We start from the raw sequence: 21,907 nt of genomic DNA on the forward strand, positions 1-21,907 counted from the left end.
TGACAGCTACGTTTATACACAGAGTCAATCTCCTAAATTTTCAACACTCACTTATGAAAATTGTGATGTTTGACACTGTGGTATATTTAAACAAGACTTACGCTTTAGACAAAATTACAGTTTGGTGACCAAAGACTCATTATGGTCATTGACATAACATTGGCTTTTAACTAAACCAATTTTGACAGAGGTGTCATGCAGGCATGGGCATGATAACCTTGGATTAAAAAAAAATACGGTGTATTGCCGTAATCTCCTTTTAAAATAAGTTCTTTTTAAATGTCTTGGCAAAAAAACAACAAATTTTTCCCTATTTAACACAATATAATTTATTCTAAGAAGCATATACATTATTTTGGAACTTTAAACAGGTCAGGCTAAATAATTAAAATAAACCATTGACTTTTGTTATCTTCAAAACACAGAATTTTTACAATTTTAAAAGGCATTTTTGGATATCTTTCTTTTCTTTGGATATAAGCAAGCCACTGCGCTGTTCACATCCAAAGCATGATTGGAGGTTGGTGCCAGGGCCGGAGTGGGACTCCTTTTAAGCCCTGGAGTTTTGAGCCTTGACCGGCCCACCTCAGTTCACGACTGACTATTAAAATAACGTCATTTCTAATTCAGTTTCTAATGACACTATCACATCTTTTTCAAGAAAACAGCTGCTTTAGAACTTCAAATGTTCAACAACCCCAACGGTATTATATGTCCTAACAATAAAAATGAAAAAAAAAATAAAAAAATAATAATAATTGTATCAATTACTTATGTGAGGCTCGAACACAGGTCAGCGGCGTTGTAATGCAATGTGCTGACCACTGGACCACATATGGCACTGTTATTCTTGAAATAAAAAATACATTTTGAACTGTTATCCGCAAGACTCTTAACCACTGATCAAGTTATGTCAGATTTATTAATGTAGTGAATCATTTGGTTTTTATTGAGGAGTTTTAACATTCATTAATATTAATAATTCGAATTTCTATATTCACTAAGGTGCCGCTGATTGGGGTCGAATGATAGTTACATCATAATTAACCTGCAGGCTGCATTTTGCTCACGGGGCTGTGAGTAAATCAATAAAAAGAGCAGAGCTGGGGCAAAATAATGAATAAAAATAGTGAGGCTATGGTCAAATAAATAAATAAATGAAAAAAAGAGCGACTGCTGAGAGTGCAAGCAGCTAGGGACACCGGCCCTCGCGGCCAAAAAACAGACGGGCAAACCAGGAATCCTCCCGGTCCTCCCGATTAGCCAATCCAGGCCAGGTTGGTGCATAATCAATTTGATTTTCAATTTGATTTTGTTTTTGTTGGGAACGTGGTTTAAGCATTGGTTTAAGTTACAATTTATGTGATTTTATAACAGAGATCTGGCAACCAAGATATACATAAATACATGATTAATAGTTGTTGCAGCATTTTTGCTTTAAGCCGATATCACGGTAAGGGTAAACAATGACGCGTGAGTCCGCTGTGAAACCTTTTATCATCTTTATATTATCACATCTTGTGCCATCAAATCATTGAAATAGCTCCATTGCCCCTCAGTAGCACCCATCACCACAACTGAAAATTGTTTTCTCTTCTCTACATACTCCACCTTCTACCTGGCTTTCCTAAATCACAATTTCGACAGAATAAAAGTCTTCATTCACAAAATCAATACAATAAAGCAAATATTTAGACATGAATAATATTCGAATACAAAATACTCTAACCTGAATACAATAATTATCAAATGTGAACTTAAAAATAATAACAATAGTCATATCATCCAATCAACCCATTTAATTCAAACATAACAATAATAAAGGTTAGTTTGTTTCCGTATGCTGTGTACAATTATTTTTTTGTAAACGATACTGTCACTAGCTGAAATCAAGATAAATTAATTATTTTGGTTATTGAAGGTGGTTGTCACTCTCTAAGATAACTGAATTGTGTGCACAGAGCAGGATTAAGTATTAAAATGTATTAAAAGGTAAACGGAAATTAGCTGCAGTTTACGGTATATATGATAGAAAAATTAATCAACCTTAGACACAGTGAGCAAAATGTTAAAGTTTAATTCATGGGAAAATTGTAAGATTTAATTTAAGATTGACAGTTTGTGAATTGCAATAAATCTTTTGAAAGGGTGTGTGGACTGTGACCCATTTCACAGCTATACAAATTAAGAGACCACATGGAAATTCTCAGTTTCACTGGATTTATTTGGTGGATTTGAGTAAAACAATAATGCTTGCTCTAATTTTAATGTTAAACGCTTCACTTTAATCTGGTCAATATATTGAACATTAAATATGTATATTTATACATATTTATTTTCATTCATTTTCCTTTGACTGAGTCCCTGATTTTTAAGGGGTCACCACAGCAGAATGAATCGCCAACTATTTCGGCATATGTTTTACGCAGTGGATGCCCTTCCAGTCACAACCCAGTACTGAGAAACACCAAAACACTCTCTCATTCACACACACACACTCATACACAACGACCAATTTAGTTTATTCAATTCACCTATAGCGCATGTCTTTGGGCTGTGGGGGAAACCGGAACACCCAGAAGAAATGCATGCAAGGTCGCTGGTTCAAGCCTTGGCTGGGTCAGTTGGTGTTTCTGTGTTTAGTTTGCATGTTCTCCCTGCGTTCGTGTCGGTTTCCTCCCTGTGCTCAGGTTTCCCCCACAGTCCAAAGACATGCGGTACAGGTGAATTAGGCTAAATTGTCCGTAGTGTATGAGTGTGAATGAGCGTGTGTGTTTCCCAGAGATGGGTTGCGGCTGGAAGGGTATCCGCTGCATAGAAACATGCTGGATAAGAAGGTGGTTCATTTCGCTGTGGCGACCCCGGAAGGGACTAAGTTGAATAGAAAATAAATGAATAAAAGAGCTGTACTTTATACACTGAACTATATACACTTTAGACTCTGTATTGCCACCTCTCAATGTGGTTTTATGTAAATTACACAAATTCTAGTGAAGTAAGGAATTTGCACAAGTAATTCTTATGTTGTATTTATTTATATTTAAATACTGCATTTTTGTGACATTTTATGCATTAATTTGTGCTGGATTAGCTTGTCGGGTGATATTATACTGAGCCTACTTTTTGATGCACTAAAATATGTACTCATTCATTCATTCATTCATTTTCTTGTCGGCTTAGTCACTTTATTAATCCGGGGTCGCCACAGCGGAATGAACTGCCAACTTATCCAGCAAGTTTTTTACGCAGCGCATGCCCTCCCAGCCGCAACCCATCTTTGGGAAACATCCACACACACATTCACACACTATGGACAATTTAGCCTACCCAATTCACCTGTACCGCTTGTCTTTGGACTGTGGGGGAAACCGGAGCACCCGGAGGAAACCCACGCAACGGTAGGGAGAACATGCAAACTCCACACAGAAACGCTAACTGAGCCGAGGCTTCGAACCAGCGACCTTCTTGCTGTAAGGCGAAAGCACTACCTACTGCCTCACCATATGTACTATAATATAATCAAATTGCTTGACTTACCTTATTATTATACTTATTTTAAAGGGTATTTATTTACTAGTATGTATTTAAACTGGTTATATATAAATAATGTTATGAAAAAACATAAATATTTATGAATCTTTTAAAACTGATAAAAAATAAAAACAGTCATGTATTAGGTTAAAAATAAACCCATTAAATTTTCTTTAGAGTTTCACAATCAGAAAAAAAATGACATAGTAACAATACTGTTTAAATTATTTATAACATGTTTGGCTTTTGTAAAATAATAATAATAAAAATATTAATAATTTGTAAATGGATTACAATTGCCTATTAAAATAAACGTACAGATTTAATACGGGCTGCTTTGGTACTTGACATTTTTTTAATTGGACATTTTGCATTTCAATAATAAGGCCCAAGCAGATTCTTTTTCAAGATTTTTTTTTTCTTTTTCTATTAAACTTTATTTAATAGTGAGAGGCAACTTTTTTATTGATCATGCATGGTTTTATGTGCGACTGGATGTTGAATTAATGAAAAATAATTGTTTTTGAACGAAAGTGGTCTATGGAAGTCAAAAACACAGATGGTGACAGGAATAGCGGTCTCATTTACGGTGAAGACCAATTTTAGGGGAATTTATCTTGCTTTTAAAGCCTTTGTCGACCAGATATTTTTTCAGTTTGTGATGGTATAGCAGTCAAAAAAATGGAGGTAATTTAAGAGTAAGTGAGGTCATTTATGAGACTAAAAACTGACGAATTCTGGACTGTATGCTTTATGCTTCAGTCAGACTTTCTGTCGTACATTTTCTGCTTTTTAAGCTGCAGGTCTCAATTCCTACATTTACTTAGCTAGTAAAGATTCTGATTCTGTTTAATTTCCAGCATTTGCATCATATAATTTGTATTGTCTTCATCTGTAAAGGTTGCACACCATAATTTTTGTATTTACTGTATATGTTAAAACAAAGCACCAAACAGCAGAATGTTTCTTGATGCATTTGTTTATATTTAAATCCATATAGAAAGTGATATGATGAGAAATCAGTGTTCCGTTCAGTAATAATCCTAATGGAAAACGCTTAAGCGACCTGCTGTTTCTACACTTAACACTTAAAGTGAACGTGACTTCTGTTTGAGAGCTTCTTTTTACTGCTAGTTGAACATTCTGATGAATAAATGGTGTAGCTTGTTTGCTGAATCTGAGCTAATGAAACATGTAAAAGTCTTGTTTAAATATTCAGACATTTTGCTTTGACTTAGTCACTTTATTCATCTGGGGTCACCACAGCAGAATGAACCACCAACTTATCCAGTGTATGTTTTACACAGCAGATTTTTTTTTGGCCTCCTTCGAGGGTTCAAATGGGGTCAGACCATCTTAATCCTTTTAGAAACGGCACACTGTATGAAGCGCAACTAATGGCGGCTCTAAAAGAAGATTTAAAGTGTTCTGTTACTACGGTATCTGCAGTAAAGTGCTGTTGATTTGTTGTCCAGACACCAGAACTAAAGAGGGGGTACTGTTTGACCTTAAATTGCTTGGAAGGTTTTTCACTCCCTATTTTTTGTTTTGGCTGTTTTCATTTTTTATTTATGTCACTTGATAATGCAATAGAAGAAAGTAATTTCACCTACTTCAGTTTAATCATTTGATTTAAAATTACATTTTAATTTATAAAATTTGGAGGGGTGTTCTGATCTAAACTTTGGGTACTTTTTTATTCTATTTATTTTTGCTGTTTGTACTGTAATTTGTTGATTGTCATTTCTGTCATTGTGATACAGAAAGGAAAAAACAGCACTGCATAGCACAAAGAGGACAATCTCCTTTGAGATGCACCGTCATTACACCCTCTTTAAATACAAGGTACAGAGTGGTTCAAATAATGTTCATTAAGGAACAGTTTTTTTGCCTCTTGTAAAACTTGTACCTTATATAGTAAAGACCTCATACTGTTCTGTACCTTTTATGGTACAATTGAAATGAAGGCACACAATTGTTTTTATAAAAAGGTACATAAGTGTTTCGTCTTTACAAAAGTACAAAAGTGTTTAACTTTTTAATTACAATATCATCTATAAAAATAAATATTACTGGAAGGGCAAAGTGATTTTATGAATAATTTCCATAATAAAATACATTTAAAAGTATAAAAAACTCATAAACATTAATTATTAAATTCTATAATACAAAACAACTGGTAAAACAAAACTATAGGTATTGTAAATAAAACATTTAAGGCATTTTTAATAAACATTTGGTAAGCATTTACTGATAAATACAGTTTTATTATTGATATTCGCACCTTCAAACCTCGGCGTTTTGTTTTCACTATGCACGTGAGCTGGCAAAAGTCCTGCATATGCAGTTTCATGCAGACGTTTTAGTGTTGTACTAAATACTTTTGCATAATTCTATTTCTATTTCAAAATTAAGTTAATTAAATGAACTTTTAAGTGATTACAAAGATATTGTGTGAAAATTAAAAAAAAAAATATATATATATATATATTGTTTAAGGGAAAATGTATTTTTGTAACTTTTTGTTAAAAGTGTTGTGAAATGTTTACTAAAAATAGATCTTTTGATTTATCTTAAAGGATTTTTGTATTACTTATTGTAAATGGAGCAGGCGCATTTACAATAATAATAATAAAAAATGTTTAATAATGTATTTAATGTTTTATATTTACTGAAAATAAATTGACGCATTTTGGATAAATCAAAATGCCTTTAAATAGATTTTTATCTTTGATGAATATTGTATTGAAGGTACAAAGGTACATTTTGGTTTCCTATGGTACAAATCATGTCCTTAAAGGTACAAACTGCAATGGTACAAACTTCTTTATTTGTCTTAAGGTACAATTCTGCTCCCTAAAAAGGTACTGCCCCAGTGACAAGAGTTTGTACCTTCTTTGGTACAACATTGAACCATTTTTTCGGAGAGTGTAGAAAAATTCAAGATTCACCTGGGAATTTTTTTTTTTACCAATTTTAGACAGATTTAGAAAAAAAATCTAATAAAAATGTTAAAGACTTCTAACATAACCAAATGATTAAATGTTGTGAGGGTTGAGATAATTCAACAGAGCAAAATAATACATTTTGATCAACATGACATAAGCATTAATTGTGAAGGAAACTTTTGAGAATTGTGCATCATAATCATTTGCAAAGATGTACAAAAGCATTTGCAACTTGCTCAAACTGCTTTTTTGATGTGCACAAGTGACACCATGATGTAAAGATTAAACAAGTAGTTTTGAGAAATTCAATTCTGATCTGAGAAATGTACGACTGAGAAAAAAACTAATTAAAATTTAAAGTATTTCTAATTTTATACACTTTTCCCTAAAAGCTTGATTATAACCATTTAAACCAGGGATCACCCATCTCGGTCCTGGAGGGTCGGTGTCCCTGCAGGGTTTAGTTCCAACTTGCTTCAACACACCTGCCTGGGTGATTCAAGTATACCAAGTAAGAGCTTGATTAGCTTGTTCAGGTGTGTTTGATTAGGGCTGGAGCTAAAATCTGCAGGACACCGGCCCTCCAGGAACAAGTTTGGTGACCCCTGATTTAAACTAACAATTTCTAAAATCTGATGTATTAATCTGTAATCTAATGTAATAAAAAATATATATAATTTTTCTTAATTAGGCAATTATGCATGCATCAAAACCTGGCATTTTAATCTGTTAATAATTAATTTAATTTAATGAATTGATTAAATGATTGACATTTCTCACTGTCAAATTTATTGATTTAAATTATTATTAATATTATACGGAAGTCATTGTGAATTTTGTAGGCCTCTTAGATGGTCAAAGTTAAAAAGAACTGTATTCATATGACAAATTAATCTTTCGTAATATTTTAGATGTATTCAAATCAAAGAGCTTATTATTTATTTGAAACAATGCGTGTTTGTGTGGGAATGTGTGTGAGCGCAGATGTTTCCAAGTGTTGTGCAGATGGCTCTCTTTTCCTCATACACACATGCACACACACATACACACAGGTGAGCTGAGCTGAGCTGATTTTCAATGTGAGCAGGTTAAAATCTTCCATTAGCAGCTACTTCACCAATTTCCCGTATTGTCATTAGCAATGCATAAATGCGAAATTTGATTGGCAGGTAGCTAGAAAGACTAAACAGCCAAGCCCATAAATCAGATAACAGTGCGAAGTTTGCAAATGCAAATCTCTCTGTGCATATTCATGAGTAAACGCTGAGATCGATCTAAGTGACAGTGAAGAGCTGGTTCTCGTTCATCAACTTTGCGTTATCAATGAGTTGACAGCTTTATGATGTTGGTTTCTATACATGAAGAGCAGCACTCGTAATTAATAACGCCAGTTTATCTGAGGCTGATGAACAAGGCACTTGTGCAGAACCACATCCACTTATCACACCAATCACTTCTGTTTATTTGTTCTTCGTCATGGTGAAGGCTTTCAATGGATGTTGCCTCTCTTTCTTTTCTACAGGTATACTTATTCATAATCAAAATATTTTAAAATTTAATATTAGACTGTAAAGGTGAATAGATTAAAGAATAACTCTTTATTTCATTACTCTTAACCTCATAAAGTTGCTTGATTTCATTGAAAATTAAATGTAAAAAAGTATTTTTTTTTTGTAATAGAATTTACAAGTTTTCAAAAATGTTTTAAGTATGCAAATGAGGCAACATTAAATGGATCTGTATTTATATTCAAGCACAAAAACACCTCGAACATGAGGTAAAGTCAGATAAATTTTTTTTTTTATATTAAAGTCAAAGGATTTTACAGAGAAGATTTTTAGGTGTCTTTTTAAACACAGTTCAGAAAATACAGCATTATTATTATTTTTTTGTAGAATAATATCTTGGATAAAATCAAGCAAATTATGTTTGAGCAAAAGCCTTTAGAATACAAATGTGAATAAAATTGTGAAGTCTTGTGAGTGTATGAGCTGCTGAAGTAGAGATTTATGGCTCGTTTTATTAAATGGCCTTTAAAATATGAATTTTAATTGAAATCTACTGTATAAACACATTGATACAAGTGATAAAAGCAGTAAAAGTTATAAAGAGCAAAAAAAGAAACAATAAAAATATATTTTGGATGTGTTCTTTCCATTACACTAAATAAATAATATAAAAACTTTATAAAAATGCAAAATCCAAAATCTCTTTCCAAATCCAAAACTTTGCCTACACTGTCTGTTTTTAATACCTCACCTTGTGTTTATCGCCCTTGCTTATTTGATTATGAATCATAACTATTTGTTTTTGAAGCATCAAACTGTGTGATACTGTGTTAGGGCACGTTGGAAGCAGTGATCCCAGAAGTCTCGGCGCACACTGTGATAATCCAATTAATAATTGTTGTGCTTATGATAATTTTTGGAGTGAGCTCAATTCCATCATGTGTGGAAACATTGGTTATATTTTAAAGCCATGGCAGATTTATATTGTTAATCAATATTTTCTTGTTACAGCTTAGAATAAATGGTTAATAACGTAATGCAAAAATGTATTATTCAACATATGTAAATATATTATATTATATTATATTATATTATATTATATTATATTATATTATATTATATTATATTATATTATATTATATTATATTATATTATATTATTATAGACTTCTGAAATAGAAACTATGCTGAAGGAAACTGAATGAGGAAAATTAATATATTATATGATATTATATGATATTATATGATATTATATTATATTATATTATATTATATTATATTATATTATATTATATTATATTATATTATATTATATTATATTATATTATATTATTATAGACTTCTGAAATAGAAACTATGCTGAAGGAAACTGAATGAGGAAAATTATTATATTATATTATATTATATTATATTATATTATATTATATTATATTATATTATATTATATTATATTATATTATATTATATTATATTATATTATATTATATTATATTACTGTTTATCTTAGCCTTAAAGTAAATCATATGGATATAATTATATTATATGATGTGTATTTCGGGCCTCTTTCAGTATCCAATTATTCACTTCAAAAGCAGGCCATATTTGACACACCTTTCATTACTACGACTCATGTTGATGAAACAAACAGTATGCCTCTCGCCTCACACAACTGCGTTTTATTATCAGCAAATAATTTACATAGAAACTCCATCTATGTGGTCTCGCCGTCCCTCTTTTGGTGAAATGGCCATGATTCAGCCCTCATCTGAATGTTGCTTTCCTTCATTTATGATTTGTTGTTTCTAAAATGTAATAACTAGAGTAGAATAGTGTTGATGTCTCACAGCATAACTTGGGCATAAGAAAGAAAAAAAGAAGAAGGAAAAAAAAGTTTTTTAGAAATCTTGTGATCTTTTTTAGAGTTATGTTTACAAAGATTTGAAACACTATGTTGTGGAAGATCTTTAGTTACTATTAGAATGTTTGGTGGTTAATATTACTTGCAATTATATTGCTTTATTTACTTATATTACATTATCTTGGAATAATATTACTTTGATTTTAAAAACTTAAAGCATCTTCTTTCAGTATCTTCTACAATTCATAGACTGTTGTGAGATGTTAGCCATAACTTTAGCACTAAGCATTTTTCAGAGATTTTCAATCAGGCTTAGGTCAGGACTCTGGCTTGCCCATTACTTCTGTGTTTCAGCTTCAAAAACTGCTTTACCAGTTTTGGTGTGTTACAGGGCTTATTTATATATTTCAATGAAGGTAAAATGAAAAAGTAAAATTAAAATAAATAAAATATATTTGCTTGCTGCTACTCTAATTGATTTAGATCATAGCATATTTTCTCCACAAATTCCATTATTAAATAGTATTATTTTACTGTAAAAACAGGCCATTCCCCTTTTCTTTAGCCGAACATTAAAAAAAAGATTTTAGCACCGACTTTAAACGAGAAGAAATGAGAACTGCTTGTGTCAGGGGATGAAATAAGACCAACAAAAAGTGTTTTCAGTGTCATATTTAAAATAGAAATAACATACAGTTACAATCAGATTGATTAAACCCCCTATTTTTTCTTTTTAAAATATTTTCCAAATGATTTTTAACAGAGCAAGAACATTTCCACAGTATGTGTGATAATAATTTTTTCTTCTGGAGAAAGTCGTATTTGTTTTATTTCAGCTAGAATAAAAGCAACTTTACATTTTTTTAAAAGCATTTTAAGGTCAAAATTATTAGCCCCTTTCAGCTATATATTTTTTCAATAGTTTACAGAACAAACTATCATATACAGTAACTTAATTACCCTAATTACCCTAACCTGCCTAGCTAAGCCTTTAAATGTCACTTTAAGCTGTACAGAAGTGTCTTAAAAAATACCTAGTAAAATATTATTTACTGTCATCATGACAAAGATAAAATAAATCAGTTATTAGAGATGAGTAATTAAAACTGTTATGTTTAGAAATGTGTTGAAAAATTTGTCTCTACATTAACCAGAAATTAGGGGAAAAAAATAAACAGGGGGGCTAATAATTCAGGGGGCTTAATAATTCTGACTTCAACTGTAATGCTGAACACATTATGGCTTCTAATTACTGACTGTTTAAATTACATTGTGTTGCAAGAACATGTTGTACTCACCTTCTGTACAAATTGTGGCGCACTGCATGAACAGGTTATTATTGCTCATAATCACCGTAAACTACGGTGCACTACTTTTTTAAAAAGTCTAAAAATCTCATCCCGTCTCAATTTTATTACCCAGTCTCATCTCAAGGAAAATGTGTCTCGTCACACCCCTGTTAATCACTCACCCTCATAATTTTCCAGACCTTTGTTTGTCTTCAGAACTCAAATGAAGATCTATTAGATGAAATCCAAGAGCTCTCTCGTCCTACACTGCAAGCTTCCTGAGATATTGAAAGTCCAGAAAGGCAACCAAAAACATACATGTTATGATGAAGCTTTAAAAACAAATTGCGTGCTGTAAACAAGACTTTTTCTCATTTATGATGCTCTATATGCTTGTTTCTATTGCATGTATGCTTGAAATGTTTTGACAATGTTTTTGGTTCCTTTTCTAAAACTTGAATTTATTGCCATCTACGGAGGATGAGAGAGCTCTCAGATTTAATCTAAAACATTATAATTTATGTTCTGAAGATAAATGAAGGTCTATGTGGATTGGAATGACATCAGGGTGGGTAATTAATAACAGAATTTTTATTTTTTTATTTTTTTTGAGTGAACTAAACCTATAATACCATGCCTCCTGATGATACATTGAGGTCTTATGGAGCAAAACAGTCAGTCTGTGGAAGAAACTGAACGCTGTTTACAACATTATTACCTTTAATCCAGAGCCTCTGCACACAGTCTGGAGCATAAGCTTCCTGACACATAATGATGTATCACACATAAGCTGGTGCTGTTGTTTCCAACAATGGATAGGGGTGGATGTGTGTATTGTATTGTTCACCAAAATGGTGCTTATCCTGGTCTCCTAGCCTGAATAGACTGTAAATTGTGTTCCAAAGCCTCTGTCAAATATTGTGAATTGGAAATAGTGTATAGGGGACCAGCTAAAAAATCCATACACTGCATTACAACAAATCTTAATTTTGTAATCCTAATATGTAATTACATGATAGCAACAATATACTTTTACTAGAGGGTGAATAACTTAAAACGTAACTATACACTGTAAAAAATTTCCCTGTAAAAAAACAGTAATCTACTGGCAGCTGTGGTTGCCATTATCATACTGTAAAAATATGGTGCCCTACCGTTTTTTAAATTACCAGCATGATACTGTTTTTGTTAGCAACAGTATTCTACTGTTGTGGAACTGTAAAAATACAGTGCCCTACCGTTTTAAATTAACAACATGATATAGTTTTTTTAGCCACAGTAATCTACTGTTATGGAACTGTAAAAATACAGTGCCCTGCCATTTTAAATTAACAGCATGATACTGTTTTGTAAGATACAGCATACCACTGTTATTCTAATGTAAAAATACAGTGCCCTACCTTTTTTACATTTTATCTACAGCATGCATCTGTTATTTAGAAGCATAAAGCTGTTAAATTACAATCCATATTTAACCATATTATTTCAGATTAAAATGATTCAAAAAGAGAAATAAATCCAAGTTATATTTCACATTTTTATTTTCAAACAACACAAAATGAAATCTGCATTGTGTTTGTGAAAATATTAAGCCAAAGAACAGGCAAAAATTGTAAGTTCTCCAGAAATGTTAAGATTGTATTCAGCATTGTACATCAAGAAGCAACTTACCGAATGTCATAGAAAAAATTAATAAATAGCCACTTTACAATTGAGTCTTGGATATAAAATATAAAAAATTTATAGCCCCAAAATGAGCTTCAGCAAATAAAGAAAAAAAGGCCTCTGTGTTGCAAAAGTAGGGGGGTGCAAGCTAGCTGCATTTTAAATAAAGTCCCATTCAAAGTCCATTAGTTTCTTTAAAAGGTTTGAAACCTTGGGGTTTACAGTCATGGTCTTCTTCTGAACTGTCTTGCCAGTTTTTTTTGACGTCACATTTCCTCTCACAGCCTTGGTTCCCCTCTCTGGATTTATGCCAGCAAAGCATCTGAATAATAAGAATAAAAGATTTTCTGTGAACAAGGTATTTAAAACTGTATGACTTACAAAAATAAATAAACTATCTGCAAAAGTGATTTTCTGTTCTGAAAGAAAATTTTAGTGAAAAAGCACATGCATTTTTGCAGCACTAAAATGGTTTTCCCTGAAAAAAGGTTATTATTATATGATGAAGATTAAAGACATGAAAAGGGCATTCAAATGTTAAAATGTTTGATTTTTGAACACCAGTGACGTGTGTGTACATAGTTTAAGTCCCTATTTGCTATTATTTATGTGCAGTTGAAGTCAGAATTATCAGCCCCTTTTTTTGAATTATTTATTTTCATTATTTTCCTAATGATGTTTAACAGAGCAAGTAAATGCTCACAGTATCTGATAATATTTTTTTTTCAGAAAAAAGTCTTGTTTTATTTTGACTTTTACTTTTTAAATATTCATTTTAAGGTCAAAATTACTAGCCCCTTTAAGCTATATAATGTTTAGATAGTCTACAAAACAAACCATTGCTATATAATGACTTGCCTAATTACCCTAATCAGCCTAGTTAACCTAATTAACCCAGTTAAGCCTTTAAATGTCACTTTAAGCTGTATAGAAGTGTCTTGAAGTATATCTCGTCAAATATTATTTACTGTCATCATGACAAAGAGAAAATAAATCAGTTATTAGAGATGAGTTATTAAAACTATTATGTTTAGAAATGTGTTGAAGAAATTCTCTCCGTTAAACAGAAATAGGGGAAAAAAATAAACGGGGCAAATAATTCAGACTTCAACTGTATATAATATAATATATATATTTTTTCCCCAATTTCTGTTTAACAAAGAGAAGATTTGTTCAACATTTCTGAACATACTAGTTTTAATAACTAATTTGTAAAAACTAATAACTGATTTCTTTTATTTTTTCCATGATGACAGCAGATAATAATTGCCTATATTTTCTTAAAATACTAGTGTTTAGCTTAAGGTGACATATAAAGGCCTAACTAGGTTAATTAGGTTAATTAAAGTCATTGTATAACGATGGTTTGTTCTATAAACAATCAAAAATATGTATTGCTTTAGGGGACTAATAATATTGACCTTAATATGTTTAAAAAAAAAAAAAAAACTACCTTTATTCTAGCTAAAATCAGAAAAAAATTCTCCAGGAGAAATAATATCAGAAATTTTGTGAAATATTCTTTGCTCTGTTAATCATAAATATGTAAATATTGAAAAAAGAAAAAAAAAATCAAGGAGGCTAATAATTTTGACCACGCACGCACACACACACACACACGCACGCACACACACACACCACATATAGTGTTCAGCATAAATGAACAGCCCCTTTAAAAAATGTATATTTGTATAAATTCCTCAGTGAATATAGACAAATATATATTGGTGCATTTAAACAAAACAGTTTTATTAAACAGAGTAATATTTTTTTCCTGTTATTCCTGTTATTATTAAAGATGTATTTATTCATCAATAAATATTATTTTTCATCAAAATATTCAAAATATTCACTGGCGTGTACTAAGTTTATTAGCTCCAATTTTGGCTTTGACTAATCTAATGTTTATGCACAAATATATAATTGTAAAGCATTCTATTCAAAATATTAATCTGAAGGACAGAGTTTTTAGAGGTCATGTTTAAAAAGGCTATTCTGCTCACAAAGGCTGCATTTATTTGATCAAAAATAAAGTAAAAATGTTGAATTTTAAAGTGTTACTACTAGGGATGTAACAGTATCAGAATTTCACTGTACGATAATACCTCAGTATGAATGGCAAACTTATTGAATAATTTACAGGAAAAAACAAAACTAATGAAAAGACTTGAAAAAAGTCCCAAAAGTGTTTATTTACCTTAGCACTGAACATATCAATGACATACAAATTAGCCATCTATCTGTAAGTTTCGAAACAGGAACTTCAATTTTTTAATTTTAATAACAAAAAACTATTAAACTATATATATATATATATATATATATATATATATATATATATATATATATATATATATATATATATATATAAAGTTTCAATTTAGTATTGTTGAAAACTCATCACATTCAACATTTAATCACTCACTCACTTAGATAGAGATGGGTTTTTTAAGGAAAATGATCATATAACTAAAATCTGGTAAAAGCTGGGATCTCTGGGCATGTCCCCTGCAACAGAAAAACCCCCTCTCATTTGGGACTGAGGTTTCTGGGACAGAGAGATATGATTAAGCCAAGGTTGACAGCAGTGGGTGACGTTGTGCATTGTCTTTCCCCCACTTGAGAGGACAAGCCATGAGTGAGATAGAGGTCTCTTTGCAGTACAAGTCAATGTCTGCATCAATCTAACAAGTGTGCTGTGTTCTGCAGTCCCCATGACTGTTTTTAGTCGTATTCCCCGACCTATATTTCACCACAGTCTGGCAGTGCCTGCATACTGCATTCTTATTTGTCTGTCACCTTTTCTCCTTTCTTGTATCTTTTTAGAGAGAAATCGAAATGCTTTCAAACATCCGATTTGAAACCCACTTTAGGTTCGATCATTTCCAGCTCTTTTTCTTCCCCGCTACTAGCACCACACTCCATTTCCGCATTACTGGATCTGTAGCGACAACAGACCGCAAAGGATGATGGGAATCATCCTGGGCTGATGGGAATTGTAGTTCCTTCTACCTCCCTTTCGCTTCATTCGCCTAAGCAAACTTTTCTCAGAAATATAGTTTTATTGAGTCATGCGCCTACGCTAATATTAAAAAAAATTACTATTGCGGTATGACGGTATTTACAATTTTGTTACATCCCTAGTTACTACACAATTTAAATAATTCAAATTTTTCAATTTTTATTTTTTTTCTTATTGAACTTAGTTTCACATTTAATTTAGTGTCACATGATCCTTAAGAAATCATTATATTATTGGTACAAAACCACTAATATTGATTCTTATAATGATCAGTGCTAAAAAAAAAAAAGCTTCAAAGTATTTTGGAAACTGATACATTCTTTTACCATTGTTTGATTAAAAAAATAAGTAATTTTTTTTTAAAAATCTTTTTTGCATTATAAAAAATTAATTTACTTTTATTCATTCCTTCATTCATTTTCTTTTTGGCTTTTTCCCTTTTCTGGGGTCGCCACAGCGGAATGAACCGCCAACTTATCCATCATATGTCTTACGCAGCGGATGCCCTTCCAGCTGCAACCCATCACTGGGAAACACCCATACACTCTCATTCACACTCATACACTACAGACAATTTAGCTTACCCAATTCACCTGTATCGCATGTCTTTGGACTGTGGGAAAAACCGGAGGACCCGGAGGAAGCCCACGCGAACACAAGGGGAACATGCAAACTCCACAAGGAAATGCTGACCCAGTCGAGGCTTGAACCAGCAATCTTCTTGCTGTGAGGTGACAGCACTACCTACTGAGCCACCGCGTTGTCTAATTTACTTTCATGCTTGAACAATTTAGTTTGATGAGTAAAAGTAATTAATTTTCAATGGTACTTTGAAATAGTATTGTATAATGTGTACTGACGTGGTGGCGCAGTAGGTAGTGCTGTCACCTCACAGCAAGAAGGTCACTGGTTCGAGAATTGGCTAGGTCAGTTGACGTTTCTGTGCGGAGTTTGCATGTTTTCCCCGTGTTCACGTGGGTTTCTTCCTGGTGCTCTGGTTTCCCCCATAAGTCTAAAGATGTGGTACAGGTGAATTGGGTAGGCTATATTGTTCGTAGTGTATGTGTGTGAATGGGTGTGTATGGATGATTCCCAGACATGGGTTGCAGCTGGAAGGGCATCCACTGCATAAAACATGTGCTGGATAAGTTGGCGGTTCATTAAGCTGTGGCAACCCTGGAATAATAAAGGGACTAAGCCGAAAAGAAAATGAATGAATAATGTGTATTGTATTGTTTCACAAAGTTCTGACAACAACAATAAATGTTTATTCTTAGCAGATGGTTATATTAAGCACCATGAGAATTATGTGACACTGAGGACTAGTATTTTTAATGATGATCAAAATTTAACTTTAAAATACAAGAATCACATTTTAAACTAAATACAATAAAATACCAGTACATGATTTAATTAGTTTATGATAAATATATACTATTTAACTGACATTTCACTATATCACAGTTATTGATGTATTTGTCCTTGTTTCTATTACAGTATTGTTTAGCCTTTGTGAGCACAAGAAGCTTATTATACGACATATATATATATATATATATATATATATATATATATATATATATATATATATATATATATATATATATATATATATATATATATATATTTCTGATTCCAAACTTTTCACTTGTAGTATATACACACAAACACACATGTGACAAGTTGAACATAACAATATTCTATTCCATGAAGTCCTCATGCTAAATTAAACTAAAAATTTGTAAGTGCAAACATATTACCTTTGAAGGAATTCCAGTGTGCATGCTCACCCTCACAGATTACTCTGCCTTCCATGCTGATCATCCATTGTTTTATCCACTGGCCCAAAGTATCATCTGAACCTTTAATAAATTGGTTGATTAAAGTATTATTTAGGAATTATTCTGGAGATTAATTCTGTGATTTATCATTTGTTTTGAAAGGCTTGGTGTAGAAAGGGCCATAATAAAATTATGCAAGACGTGATAAAGCCATACAATATCATTTTTCAAAATTAAAATAAATATTAAAATAACTGTAATAAGCAACTACATGAAATCAAACCAGGTAATCTGAGATTCAAAGATAATGAAAAGTGACAGAATGTCTTAAGCATGTGTTAAAACATTGACAATAGTATGTCAATAGTAATACCAAAGGATAACTAGGCTTCTAAAAGGCAAGTTTATTTCTTTGGGTATCAGATCAAAACAAATACATACATTTCTAACTAAATGAGACTTTGCTTTAATGAATTAAAAACGAATGAATCTATTTCGTCAAATACAAACCAGCAAAGTCTATAGCGGGACACAAATTAGATTTTTTCCCTATCTTAATCACAAAATACTTACCAGGCAGAATCAAATGAGGAGTCACAGGCAGGTTACCCATCTTTTCAAGATTAGCAGTGGTGGCAGACATCTATTGGTCAAAAATGAATTGTAAAGAATTTTCATTATAATAGCAGTTACTCCTTACTCACAAAAAAGATTAAAAGCTCTGCTACTTTAGGTAACGTTACCAAGCATAAAATCTGATCGTAACTCTAGTCAATTTCTATATAAACCAACTGCAATAACGTAAAAATAACAAAGGTCTCACTCGATCTTAAAATGTTATTTTTAGAAGCACCGGAGTTGCAAATGAAAAGGTGTATCTGTAATAAAATGGACCAAATATGCAAGTTACACATGTAACCACATGAAAAAAAAAAAGATTCTGTACAATCTTCACTCAAAGTTCATGTAAAATCTAGGTTTAACATTCTTACCTGTGTGTGATGTGAATATGAGTCCTCCAGCCATCGTTAGCTTGCTAAATTAGGCTAAAGTTACCCTCTTTCTCTTCTCAAGACATTCACAGGGTCGGATCCTGCAATTAAATAAACAGGTACTTTGGTTATGTGTTGATTGGATGTTTATGGCATGATATTTAAATTTAATAAGTATTTTAAAGATAGTACGTTTACAGATATAGCTTCTTACCTCGTCGAAAATATCCAAATTATCCAATTATCCTTTCTTGTAAGTACCTTGGAGTTTCAAACAGAGGCACGCAATTCAAATCTGTCATAAAATGCAGGGCAATGTACCAGTTCATGTAACCACAAATTATAACGTTCAACATTTTCACTGTTCCTAAAAGTTCAGGTAAAATATCCATCCAGGCTCCAGGAGATGTGAGGACTAACGTTACCGAGTCCTTATGCTAATCTTGCTTTTCAAATTCACACAGTCAAATCATTGTTGCAGTTGTGTGTTTATTGGATGTTTACATGTGATTTTAAAAACTAACAGGTACTTTACAGATAGTTAGTCACATATGGAGCTGCAAACTTACCTCATGTAGATAATCCAAAATGGCGTCTTGTGTACACAGAAAAAAATATGGTATAAAACCGTTAAATTACAGTGCCCTTACTGTTGTTGCTCAACCACTCAAACTGAAGTGAGCAAGTCTTCCCATGATGCATTGTAAAAAACGACAACTTGCTGTTTTTACATTAAAACGGTATTTTGCTGTTTATTTTCACCGTAAATTTACAGGAATTTTTTACAGTGTAGTTGAGACGAGCAGCTTGCACAAAGCATCTTTCTTTTTTACGAACAAAAACTCAGTATCAAGATTTGACTCTTAGAATTCTGTATATTCTGTTTGTCATACAGGTTAACAATGACCTGTCATCGGGATTTTTGTTTTCTAAAATACACTCTGCTAAAATACACTGGGGGTGAAAAAAACTAACAAAAAAAACGGCCACTAAATTACAGATATTTACCATAAAATAACAGATGTTAAATTACAGAAATTATTAACAATGTTCAGTAAATTTTCGTACCTTGCATTATTGTATTTTGTATTTTTGTGTGCTGGTTAAACAAATTTGTTAATTGTTGTTGAAATGTAAGACAATTGAACAATACAATAAGACACCAACAAGGGTTTGAAAGCTTAAACGTCAAAAAATGTTGCATGGTCCACCTGGTTAAGAAAGTGTTCAAAGGGGTCCATATTTTATAAAAATCTTCCTTTAATAACAATAATAATACATTTTATTTATAAATAATAAATACAATAAAATATATAGTAAACAAATACAATAAAATACAAGGATACATAGAACATTTCTAAAATATAAACCTTTTTTATGAATCTACTTTTATTAATTAAATTCTAAGTTTATTAAATTAAATTCATTAAATCTAAATTTATTAAATATAAATCTTAAAAAAGACAATTTTTTTACATCTTCTTAAAGCTAGCTAGTGTGGAAGCATTTCTTACAGAATAAGGGAGAGATAGAGACATAATCTAACAGTTGCACATTAAAATGTCAGTAAAAGCACTATAAAACACAATCTGTATGGTTATCCTGTATAAGAGCTAAACTAGATTATTAAAAGAAGAACAAAAAAATAAAAATAAACGAAACTGGGTCAGAGAAGCGGCAGCCAACCTATGCCAGCGTTCTCTCTACCGGAAGCCTTGAGTTTTTATTTCAATTTTTTATTTAAAGAAATATACTTCGCTTGGAGTAAACTAACATCTAATAGTTTGTGTTTACTTGTGTTCAAATACAGGTTTACAGGGCATATATGAAATAAACATAATTTGGGAACCAAATGTATATTTTCTTTAATTAATTTACCAGTCATGGTATATGGATGCCTTCTCAAAATGTTTGGATCTCATTGCACTCCCATACACAATGATAAAGGGTACCAACATGTTCATTGCATTTTGTACAACTATCATGAACATTTACTTAATATCTATGCAGTTTAACTGGTGTAATGTAAATTCGTAGGAGCCATTTATATTGCAGTAATTTACAACTTGTGTTAATACTATTATTTTGGGCAAATAAAGAAGAATCTATTCATATTTCTTTAGATATGTCTTCTTGAAGATCCCTTTTCCATGCTGATGTGTAGGATAATGAGTTTTCAGTAAAATTCTAAAGTAAAGCAGCAAAATGTTGCACAAAAACAACCTCATAATTCATCTTAAGATTTCTTTTGTTAGTGTGGAGCATTTATTAATGTTTCATTAGTTTGCAGCACTCATTTTTAACTAAAGTGAAGCTTTATTTTTTCTAACTTCAAAGGTGTAATATAAGTGTAAATATGTTTAGCAAGAAATCATAATAGTTAAAGCAGCAGATTCTGTGGGGAAAAGGTTATTTTTATTTATTTATTTTTAAAAACTTTTTTACTTTTTATTTTTTATAAGAAAAAAATTATTAAACAGAATAATTAATCTTTTTCTTTTTTATGATATCATATATTAACCAAACAAACTTATTCTTTCTTACTGTGTTACATAGGTCTTATATTAACCTGGGGGGGAGGGGGGGGGGGGGGGGGGTTGATAGAGGGGTGCACTTAACTGTGCAGTTCTGGTATGTAGAGAAGGGTTGCTGAAAGAGGAAGTATGTTTGAGTGCGACCACCAAAGGACTGTAGAATGATTGACTAGTGACGAATTATGCAAAACTCCACCTGTAATATCTGTTTTGTATACAGTATATGCTAGAGTCAGGGAAATTAGTTGCGAACTTGCTGAATGTAGTTTTTGTATTGCATTGGGGTAATGTAACTTAGAGCTCTGTCTTCAAATTATTCATTTGTATCTAATGAATTACTAATATTTTTGACATTGAAGAAAACTCTCCTGACATTTTTTATTAAACATGTATGGAATTGGCTAGATATTCCAACAATTCTTATTTTTCATGTGTGGGTGTGTGTGTTTGCATGTGTGTGACGGTAATTTTTGCGGTGTAATAATGGTTTTATACTATTGTATCCTAAATGTCTACAGCCTTCATGAAACTATGAAAATAGAAAATGGTTCATTTGTTATAATGTTGGGCTCATTTTAGAAAAAGCCATCAAACTTTCTATCTCTTAAGTCATTTTTGACCTGTAGGTTAACAGGATGGTTAAATTGCTTCTCCTAGCCAGACCTATCTGGTATTAATATGGTTTAGCTGTCCTGCCAGTTGACAGATACCCCAAAACCACTCTTAAAACCAGCCAACAATTATCTTAGCCAGTATTTTTTTTTTTCAGCAGAGAAAGAC

General features: G+C 31.8%; 1 protein-coding gene and 1 long non-coding RNA gene across 5 annotated transcripts in view; one reads left to right on the top strand and one right to left on the bottom strand.

Moving 5' to 3' along the window:
* The window catches only part of efna3b (ephrin-A3b), a 104,562-nt gene that overhangs the window by 4,285 nt on the left and 78,370 nt on the right, over nt 1–21,907 (top strand).
* Nucleotides 12,651–19,199, bottom strand: LOC147840270 (uncharacterized). Of its 3 annotated transcripts, XR_015511369.1 has the most exons (6): nt 18,808–19,199; nt 18,594–18,694; nt 18,425–18,479; nt 18,175–18,244; nt 17,581–17,682; nt 12,651–13,120 (listed from the first exon to the last, which is right to left on the bottom strand). It is a non-coding gene; the product is annotated as an uncharacterized LOC147840270 (long non-coding RNA). The 3 variants fall into 3 exon arrangements; XR_015511368.1 differs by lacking the exon at nt 18,425–18,479; XR_015511367.1 differs by lacking the exons at nt 18,425–18,479; nt 18,594–18,694; nt 18,808–19,199 and having other exon boundaries at nt 18,175–18,301.

The sequence above is a fragment of the Danio rerio genome, chromosome 16, assembly GCF_052040795.2.
Source record: "Danio rerio strain M-AB ecotype USA chromosome 16, GRCz13ab, whole genome shotgun sequence".
NCBI classification, from domain to species: domain Eukaryota; kingdom Metazoa; phylum Chordata; class Actinopteri; order Cypriniformes; family Danionidae; genus Danio; species Danio rerio.